The sequence below is a fragment of the Bos indicus genome, chromosome 14 (assembly GCF_029378745.1).
Source record: "Bos indicus isolate NIAB-ARS_2022 breed Sahiwal x Tharparkar chromosome 14, NIAB-ARS_B.indTharparkar_mat_pri_1.0, whole genome shotgun sequence".
Lineage (NCBI taxonomy): Eukaryota > Metazoa > Chordata > Mammalia > Artiodactyla > Bovidae > Bos > Bos indicus.
Window position 1 is genome coordinate 73,125,849 of NC_091773.1, and position 10,852 is coordinate 73,136,700.

Below are 10,852 nucleotides of genomic sequence, written 5' to 3' on the forward strand. Positions count from 1 at the left end.
GCGGCCGGGAGGACCAACCCCACGTCCAAGGAGCAGTGGCTGCATGGGCGCAGGAGGGCCTAGAGGAGCTATCCCACGCTGAAGGCCAGGAAGGGTGGTGGTGAGGAGATAACCCTCATCCAAGGTAAGGAGCAGTGGCTGTGCTTTGCTGGAGCAGCCATGAAGAGATACCCCACGCCCAAGGTAAGAGAAACCCAAGTAAGATGGTAGGTGTTGCAAGAGGGCATCAGAGGGCAGACACACTGAACCCATACTCACAAAAAACTAGTCAATCTAATCACACTGGGACCACAGTCTTGTCTAACTCAATGAAACTGAGCCATGCCCGTGGGGCAACCCAAGATGGGCGCATCATGGTGGAGAGATCTGACAGAATGTGGTCCACTGGAGAAGGGAATGGAAAACCACTTCAGTACTCTCGCCTTGAGAACCCCATGAACAGTATTGCCTGTATTAAGTATTGATAAATACTTGCAGAACTGCTGGGAGCCAGCGTGAGGAACTCCGCCCATGGCAAAGGTCATGAGGAAGGAGACTCGACATACGCAAAGGTGGGATCGAGCCTCAGGAGTCCCCCTGGAAATTCTCGAGCATCTACCCCCATAACCAGAGCCTGCCTACTTTACTACTTTGTGCTCTCACCTACACCTCTGACTTTACGGGGGGCTGTCCCCCACCACCTCTTTCAGAGAAGGAGTTAACTTAGCGCTCCAGTTAATAAAAATTTCTGGGCGTGACAAGAGTGTTTCAACCTACACACTCCTCTGAAGGTTCTCTAGCCTGCCTGACAGGCTTGTCCAGCCACATGTGATTGTTCATAGCCTCCCAACCGTGAGAGGCACGAGATGCTTTAAACCTTCTAAAAACAGGTTCTTCAGAGAAGTTAGAAAACTATTAGTATAAGTATAATGGGCTGATTAGAAATTGTATTGGTGAAGGGTTTTTCATTTGTTGAGCCAATGTTTGCTGCTAAGTCTCCACATCCCCTGCCCTTACACACATTAATGAATACATAGAAGAAATAAGTATTAACCTTTGATATTAATCACGTTAGACCTTAGGCTAAGCAAATTCTTTCCTTAATTAAAACCCACTACACCCTCACCCTATAGGAATGTAAATTTATCTGGTACCTTCAGAAGGTGGTGTCTGTTTTAAGAATAATCATCCCTGGGGAAATAAGTGTTCTGGTTGACTGACCGTTGTCACAAGGAGAGGGTCATAAATTGTCAGCAGGCCCCTGGCCAGAAGATGATGTAACACCCCTAAGACCTCTGTATACATTTGTATGAAGCACCTGACTTTAATAAAAGTCAGGACTGCTGACCCCATGTGACTTTTGTATAACATCTCATTGTATAAAAACAGACCCTGGAAAAATAAAAAATGGGATCAGTTCCTCGAAAGACTGATCTCCTTGTGTCATTCTTTCTTTCACCTTCTAGCTGAATCCCCTCTGGAACGTGGAGGTTCTTCAAGCCTACTAATATTGCCTGGGCTTCTAAGATCCGACGGGGGAGGCTTCAGTGTCTCTTCTCCTTCGGGAGAACTGAAGGACGCCTGCGGCCTACATAGGTGACGCAAATTTCTTGTCTGAAATTTTATTGGTTTTCTGCGTAAACCAAGTTATTCAGACTCTTTTCTCCACTGAATTTCCCTGCTGAGCTATCCTCACTTAACCACTCTATAAGCCTAGCTATCCTCACTTAACCACTCTATAAGCCTCTGCTGCTACGTCACTTCAGTCGTGTCCAACTCTGTGCAACCCCATAGATGACAGCCCACCAGGCTCCCCCATCCCTGGGATTCTCCAGGAAAGAACACTGGAGTGAGTTTCCATTTCCTTCTCCAGTGCATGAAAGTGAAAAGTGAAAGTGAAGTCGCTCAGTCTTGTCCGACCCTCAGCGACCCCAGGGACTGCAGCCTACCAGGCTCCTCCGTCCATAGGATTTTCCAGGCAAGAGTACTGGAGTGGCGTGCCATTGCTATAAGCCTCTAGTTAATATTTAATCTAGCAGTTGTTTCCTGATTGAAGCCGACACCATCTCCCCTTCGCGTTTCCCTGGATCCACCGGGGCTGGACGCCGGCACAGAACTGAACTGAATTGATAGCAATTTGGAAAGTATAACATGTGATGTACAGAGTTATGTCCTCTTAAAATTCTATGTTGAAGTCCTAGCCCCCAGTAGTTCAGAATGTGACTGTATTTAGAGACAGGGCTTGAAGTCATGTGGGTTGGCCTTAATGCAACATGACAAGGCATCTTAATAAGAGGAAAAGATAAGACGCTCACAGAGAAAGACCATGAGAAGACACTGGAAGATTATGGCCATCCTCCAGCAAAGGAGAGAAACCTCAGAAGAAACCAACCCTGCTGATGCCTCGATCTCAGACTTCTAACCTCCAGAATTGTGAGGAAGTGAATTTCTGTTGCTAAAGCCACCTAGTCTGTGGTACTTTGCTATGGCAGCCTAAACTAATATAATCACTCTGGTGATGAGGCCTCTGTATGTGCTTTATCAAAGTTCTGCTGAATTACTTTGTCTCTCTTGTTCAGCTTTGGCTTCTTTCTGCAGGATCTTTCAGCTCCTGATTTTTCTTTACCATCCATCCTCAGGCCCCCTGCAACTTTGTTCTTCCCTTAGGAGATTGCTGTTTCCTGTTTCTACCCATTTACATGATTTCTCTCTCTAGCTTTGTCTTTTACATCCGTCTTGTTTTAGGTCAGCTTGCCTGATTTGGTCTTATTGTGGTGTTCTGTCAATTTACGTTCCTGTCTAACCAGAGTTAGCAGATGTAGCAAATTAAAAAAAAAAAAAATTGTTATTCAAAATTCAAATTTACCTTTGTGTCTTGTCCTCTACCTGCCCCCGCAGTCTTAAATTTCCTTGTTTGTGGGATGGTTAATTATGAAGTGGGGAAAAACTTCTGTATGCAGTTTAAAAATGAACGTCGGAATTTAGAGAAAGGCGTTGAGTTCAAATTCTAATATTCCCACTAAGTTTCCAGTAACTTGTAGCTATTCATTCTGTCACTTAGTCTTTCTTCATCTGTGAACCATTAGCATATTCCAAAGGCGATGGCACCCCCACTCCAGTACTCTTGCCTGGACAATCCCATGGACAGAGGAGCCTGGTAGGCTGCAGTCCATGGGGTCACAAAGAGTCGGACATGACTGAGTGACTTCACTTTCACTTTTCACTTTCATGCACCGGAGAACCCACTCCAGTGTTCTTGCCTGGAGACTCCTAGGGACGGCAGAGCCTGGTGGGCTGCCATCTATGGGGTCGCATAGAGTCAGACACGACTGAAGCGACTTAGCAGCAGCAGCAGTCAAACCTAGCTGAGAAAGGGAAGACCTAATCCCATTCTATTTAGAGCTGCCCAGCCAGTTACTCTAAGTTGTTGGACTCTTTATTATTTTTTTTCAAATCCTTCATCATGCTTCCTCCAACCAGAACTGAGGCAATGTCAAAGTGCTATTTTGCTTCATTCTCCATCCCATCCCTTCTCCACCCCCACAACCCAATTCTAAGGGGCTTTTTTCCATTCATTCCTTTTGTGTGACTCATTGGAAACATCCGCAAGCCATTTACAAACCCCACCCCATAACCCTATCACCACCCCAGCATTGGAGTTTTCTACAAATAATTCTTTTGGAAAAAGAGTCTAAGTTGTTTACCAACTAAGTTCTTCTGTAAATAAACCAGTTTGAGTTTTGCTTATGATCTGCTTTTTTATTCAAAGAGATGAGTTCCGTGGCTCTGCTCAAAGGGATACACAGTTAAGAAGTTTAACAGAGATAGCATGGGACATAAAGCAGTTTCCCTGGCTTGGTAGAGGTGGATTAACTCCCCCATGTTCCCTTTTAGACAGATGTTCCCTAGGAAACTTGCCAAAACACACGCACGTTCTGTTAGCAGCAAAGAAGTAGAAAGCCACTTCCTCCTTTCCCTGAATGCGTATTTGAAAATCAGAAACTAAAATTAAATGCATATGTGAAACTTTTTCGCAATATGCTAGGTTGGTGGTTCTAATTATTATCATACATACCATATTTGATCTGGTAGAACATGTGAAAATGTTTATATATTTTTACATTATGGTTTAACAACACATATAAACATTTAGGTACAAAAGGATTATAAATTTTGTTAAAAGCATTGAATTACTGTCAAAAGAGAGAAACTTTAACAATTATCCTGTATTTTTACAAAACTTTTGTCACAGAACAAAGTGTTTCCAAAAGTAAAACTGTATGGAGACCCCAAATTGAGGAAGTGAGGCTGAAATGCATCAAATAAATAGAATATATTTCGCTGGCACCCTGGGACTCTGCAAAAACCCAAGAAATGGGGACCAGGGCAGGTTATGAGCTCATCCAGCCCTTGGTCCACCCGTTAAATGTGAAGAAACAAGAATGGAGGGAGAGTGAATCACCCAATGTCACAGCGCAGATGCTTGCCTGTGGATTATCCAGGACCTGCTGCGTTCCCAGGCACTTTTCATACATGAATTCTATCTACAAAAAACCGACTCTCACGTTATAAACATGGAAACTGGTTCAAGGGTTTTAAGCAGACTTCCCTTTGTTATTTAGCTGAAAAAAGACAAACCCTTTATAAGGTAAAGAAAAAAAAAAGACAGAACGTGGAGCAATCGCTACGGGAAAACCCAGGTCTCAGTCTCAGAGCTTCCTCTGCCTCAGGAGGATAAGAGCAGCTTAGTCTGAGCTTTTCCTCCGACGAAAAAGTGAGTGATGTTAACGTTGATTAAACAAGGACACCATTAGACTGAGTGGGGCTCTAATGCTAGGCAACTTGCACAAGTAAAACCAAAATCCAAGCCTGTAAATGCTTCAGGGTTAGGAAACTGAAACCTGGGAATAACCAATCACAAAGAGCCAACCAGGCTTTAAGCTATAGCCAATCAATAATTTCCTTACTTTGTTTCAGCCTCTTCTCTATAAAGGGCTTCCCTGGTGGCTCAGAGGGTAAAGCATCTGTCCGCAATGTGGGATACCTGGGTTCGATCGCTTCTTGCCTGGAAAAACCCATGGACGGAGAAGCCTGGTAGACTACAGTCCACGGGGTTGCAAAGAGTTGGATACAACTGAGAGACTTCACTTTTCTTTCTTCTCTATAAAGTTTCTGCCCAGCTCCAGTTGGTACAGCATCGCTACCACTTATGGTCTGGTGCTGCCTGATTCCAATGGATAACATTTTTAATATGCCTCAATCTATCTTTTAACAGGGTGAAGGGATTTTGTCATTTTATATCTGTGGGTTGTATTAATGGCTAGAAAGATAGCAAGCAATATACAAAGTAATGTTTGAGCAACTTTGTGCATCATCAACTCATAAAATGTCAAAGCCTGACAACCTTAGAAAGGCATCTAGTCCATTACTTTCATTTTGAAGATGAGGAATCTGAGGTCATCTAGCTGTGTAAGTTGGCATCAGAGCAAGAGTGTTCCAGAAATACTACCCTTCAGCATCCTTACATCTTGAATTCTAGGGCAGAGGAGATGGCCACTATGGCTGGGGTTCTTCCTGCAGTCTCGAAGTGTTAGTGTGTCTTCTTGGGCCATGAAGTGAAGTGAAAGTCATTCAGTCATGTCTGACTCTTTGCGACCCCATGGACTATACAGTTCATGGAATTCTCCAGGCCAGAATACTGGAGTGGGTAGCCTTTCCCTTTTCCAGGGGATCTTCCCAACCCAGGGATTGAACCCAGGTCTCCAGCATTGCGGGCAGATTCTTTACCAGCAGTCAATGCTATTGATCTACCGCAAAGATGGAGAAATCTCTCCCAGGATGTTTACACACGTAGATAACCCAGCCTATTAGGGCAGTTTCTCCTAATCGTTTTTGCTTAATGGAGAGGATCAGTTAATCCAACTCAAACTTCTCCAGCTCAGTGTCAGCTATGTCTTACCTGATTGATGGGGCTGGAGAGCCAACCATAAGGAGACGCTGAAGGCCTCTGTTGTAATGAGCCTTGTGGCTGGAGGGAAGCTAATATGGCCTAGTCTAAGTCTAGACACACAGATTCAACTTGGTGGAATAAGGAGCCATGGAGAGGGGCAGTTCTAAAAGCTTCACTCAGGCATCTGATGGCCTCATGATGACTACTGCCCCAGTGCTCCCTTCTGACTTAAACTATTGGAGGTACTCACTGTGGTTTATAGAAAGATGGGAGGAGAGATCCGCTTCCTTTCTTCCTCTCTCCTGGTTCTCTAATGCATGTTGAAGTTTGGTGATATCATAGGAGCCACTGTCATGCATTTCTAGCTGTGAAGCAGATCACCATTACTCATTACAACTGCAAAGTAGTTTTTTATAAAATCACATTTTAGAGTGTGTTTTTTTAACACCATATGGCTGGGTAATGACACGATACAGCACAAAGGCAACTGAAACATGTTTGGTGACAGAAACAACTTCATTAAATCCACCTTTTCCTTCTATTTCCCACGTCCAAGGCCGTGTAGGACAGGAATTAGTGTCAGAGTTCAGGAAAGGACAAGATTTCTACTGATCTCACAGGGGATGGGTCACGTGCAAAAAAGAGGTAGGGGTTACATCCAGGACTTCCTGTTCTTTATATCATGCTCATAACAAATAACGTTCCCTCATTCCTCTCTTTAGTTTAGTTGCTCCTCAGGCTCTCACTCCCAGTGGCCTTATACTTTAATTCTCTCCCTATTAAAATGCATCCGGGTGAAAAAGCTAAGTAAAAACAAGACATGAGAAACTGGCTCAGAAGATGACTCACTGAATCCCCAAATGCACCCCAAATTATTAATAGGTTCATTTACACTATTTTTTAAAGCATTTATTGAGTACCTACTGAGTGCAAGTGGTAACTAAGTGTTCACTAAGAGCTGTGCAAAATACAAAAGCATCACAGAGACTAGTAACTAAAGAAGGGACTGAATGTTGATCAGAAGTGGTGGGTCTGTGGCATGCTTTGATTCTAGTAGGAGTCTCCTGGAGAAGGAAAGGGCGACTTATTCCACTATTCTTGCCTGAGGAATCCCATGGAAGAGAAACCTGGCAGGCTACAGTCTACAGGGTCACAAAAGACTCGGACAAGACTTAGCAACTAAACAACAGGAAGTCTGGCTCAGCCAGAAATCACAGCACTGTTGATTGGAGGTTTTTGCCATGGACTGGTGGTGCCTTGGTAGGTATCTCACAGAAGCCTTCCAGCAGCTTGCAGAAGAGAAAATAGTCTCTCCCAATTTACAAATTGGGAGACTGAGCCTCAGAAGAGTTAGATCATTTTTGAAAAGGCACATAGCTAAAAGAGGTATAACCAGGTTATCTGACTCCCAAGTCCTATCTCACAACTTAAATTTTAATGTACATGCCACAGTTCTGGACTTCTGGGCAAGATAGTGAGTTGAGTACAGTCGTTTAATTATTAATGTCTTATAATAAAAGAGTATTTGAAAGCAGATGGAGGAGACCCAGGAGGATATCACTGACAGCCCTTAACTCAGAGAGGCAGTGGCTAGAGGTGAGGAGAGATCAAGCACCGTAGAATGGGAAATGCTTTGGACCAGAGGCAAGTTTACCTGCAATGACTGCCCAGTGTTCTGACTTAAACTCCCTTTTCACCCCAGTCTACAGAATACCAAAGTTAGTCAAATAAAACTATGGTAGTTTTTTTTTTAATCTTTTTTATTTGAAAATAAAATAATTAGACAGAGGCCCACATCAGTCTCAATTCCAAACTTACTTTAAGTCAATCCTTAGTTAACATGGACTTCCCCATGCAAGGATAAACGGAAAGAAATCACCATACTTTTGAAAATTATTCAATGATTAAAAAAAAAAAAAAGTCCTGAGATAACCATAAGTGCCTTCCCTTGAAACAGATTTACTATAGGGAAAGATATATTTAAAAAATTTTTAATTTGGACTTTCTTGTACAAACTATATAGTAAATCAAATAAAATACAGTATTATGCCATAAATATAAAATATCTCAGATAAAATTTATAATGTGAAAGATGATTTTCAATTAAAATTATAATGTAGTCTTTCTATGATATACTGGATACAACAGAAAGTGGATTTAGTGGAGGACAGATTAAATATTTCCATATAGAGTTCTGAGGAACAAGGTAAAGAGATCAATATCTTGATGAGAAGCAAGATCAGATCCAGTGGATATAGGACATGTATTTAAGATGTTCATCACTGTGTCCAGACCTAATATTTCAGACATCCAAGGGAGTCAGAAAATATAGGCTTTAAGTATTTTCTGAACAATATTTGAACATGGCCTCTAAGAAGTTGACACTAATCAAAATAAGAAATTCAAATTGTGCCCACAATTAGCAATACTATACAGTATACTTAAAATTTACTAAGAAGGTAGATTTTATGGTTAGCATTCATAAAATAAAAGTAAAGTAAAATAAGTGAAGAAGGCAATTCAAGCCTGTTAGGATATCTATTATCAAAAAGAGAAAAGATAATGAATGCTGTTGAAAATGTGAAGAGAAAACAAAGCAAAACCTTGTATATTGTTGGTAAGAATGTAAAGTGGTGCAGCCACTATGGAAATCAGTATGGAGTTTCCTCAAGAAACTAAAAAAAATAACTATCATATCATCCAGCAGTCCCACTTCTGAGTATACATCCAAAGAAAAGGAAATCATTATCCTGAAGGAACATTTGTACTAGTATCTCATATTTAGTGGTTTTATGGTTTTAGTTGCTGAGTCGAGTCCCACTCTTGTCACCTCTTAGACTATAGCCTGTCAGGCTCCTCTGCCCATGGGATTCTCCAGACAAGAATACTGGAGTGGGTTGCCATTTCCTTCTCCAGGGGGTCTTCCCCACCCAGGAATCAAACTCAGGTCTCCTGCATTGCATGCAGTTTCTTTACTGACTGAACTTCAAGGGAAGCCCTGATGTCATATTTATATATACATTATAGATATATATGTATATTTTCATTTATATTTATAATTATATACAAAGGAAATTATGTCATTTCTTATAACATGGATGAACCTGGAGGTCATTATGTTAAGTAAAATAAGCCAGATAGAAAGACAAAAATCACATGGTATCACTTATGTGAAATCTTTAAAAATAGAAAGTTGAAAAGAAGCAAAGAATAGAAAAGTGGTTACTAGAGTTTGCTTGTGGGTGTCTGCTCACTTGTGTCCCACTCTTTGTGACATCATAGACTCTAGCCTGCCAGGCTCCTCTGTCCATGGAATTTTTGAGGCAAGAATACTGGAGTGGGTTGCCATTTCCTCCTCCAGGGGTCTTCCCGGCCCAGGGACCAGACCCGCATCTCCTGCGTTGGCAGGCAGGTTTTTTACTGCTGTGCCACCTGGGAAGGCACTTGAGTTGGGGAGTAGGACAAACAGGGAGAGGTTGATAAAGGGTACAACTTTTAGTTATAAAATAAGATCTGAGGTGCTAACTTTATTATGGTTGATAACAATATTCTATAATCAAAATTCGCCGAGAGTAGAATGTGCTCATTCCCACACACACACAAAAGGTAAAATTATGAAATGATAAACATGTTAACTAATTTGATGGAGAGAATTCTTTCACAATGTGTATATATATCAAATCATCATATTGTACACTTTAAATATCTTACAGTTTTGTCAATGATACCCCAGTAAAGCTGGAAAAAAAAAGAGAGAACAGGACGAAACTTTTGGAGGTGATGAGGTACTGAGTATGTTTATGACGTAGATTGTGGTGATGGTTCATGGATATTATATATACTTATCTCCAAACTCATCAAGCTGTATATACTTAAAATATGCTTTTTGTCAATTATATCTCAACAAAGTGGTTAAAAAAAACCTCAAGAATGGATAACTATAGGTCTAGAGAAGGGAAGTGAACAATGAGATAGGTTAAAATGTATCTACATAATTTCTAGAATGGATATAAAACTTAAGATAAATGCAAAAGTCATCTTTGAAGACTACATGCATACTGTAATGAATAGCAATAATATTTAAGTAAAATTTTACATGTTATACAAAGAAATATGTGTTTGGGGATATGTACATATTTATAGGAATGAGGTTCGTGACATTGTACAGGAAACAGGATCAAGACCATTCCCATAGAAAAGAAATGCAAAAAGCAAAATGGCTATCTGGGGAGGCCTTACAAATAGCTGTGAAAAGAAGAGAAGCGAAAAGCAAAGGAGAAAAGGAAAGATATAAACATCTGAATACAGAGTTCCAAAGAATAGCAAGAAGAGATAAGAAAGCCTTCCTCAGCGATCATTGAAAAGAAATAGAGGAAAACAACAGAATGGGAAAGACTAGGGATCTCTTCAAGAAAATCAGAGATACCAAAGGAACATTTCATGCAAAGATGAGCTCGATAAAGGACAGAAATGGTATGGGCCTAACAGAAACAGAAGATATTAAGAAGAGATGGCAAGAATACACAGAAGAACTATACAAAAATCTTCACGACCCAGATAATCATGATGGTGTGATCACTGACCTAGAGCCAGACATCCTGGAATGTGAAGTCAAGTGGGCCTTGGACAGCATCACTATGAACAAAGCTAGTGGAGGTGATGGAATTCCAGTTGAGCTATTCCAAATCCTGAAAGATGATGCTGTGAAAGTGCTGCACTCAATATGCCAGCAAATTTGGAAAACTCAGCAGTGGCCACAGGACTGGAAAAGGTCAGTTTTCATTCCAATCCCAAAGAAAGGCAATGCCAAAGAATGCTCAAACTACCGCACAATTGCACTCATCTCACATGCTAGTAAAGTAATGCTCAAAATTCTCCAAGCCAGGCTTCAGCAATATGTGAACTGTGAACTTCCTGATGTTC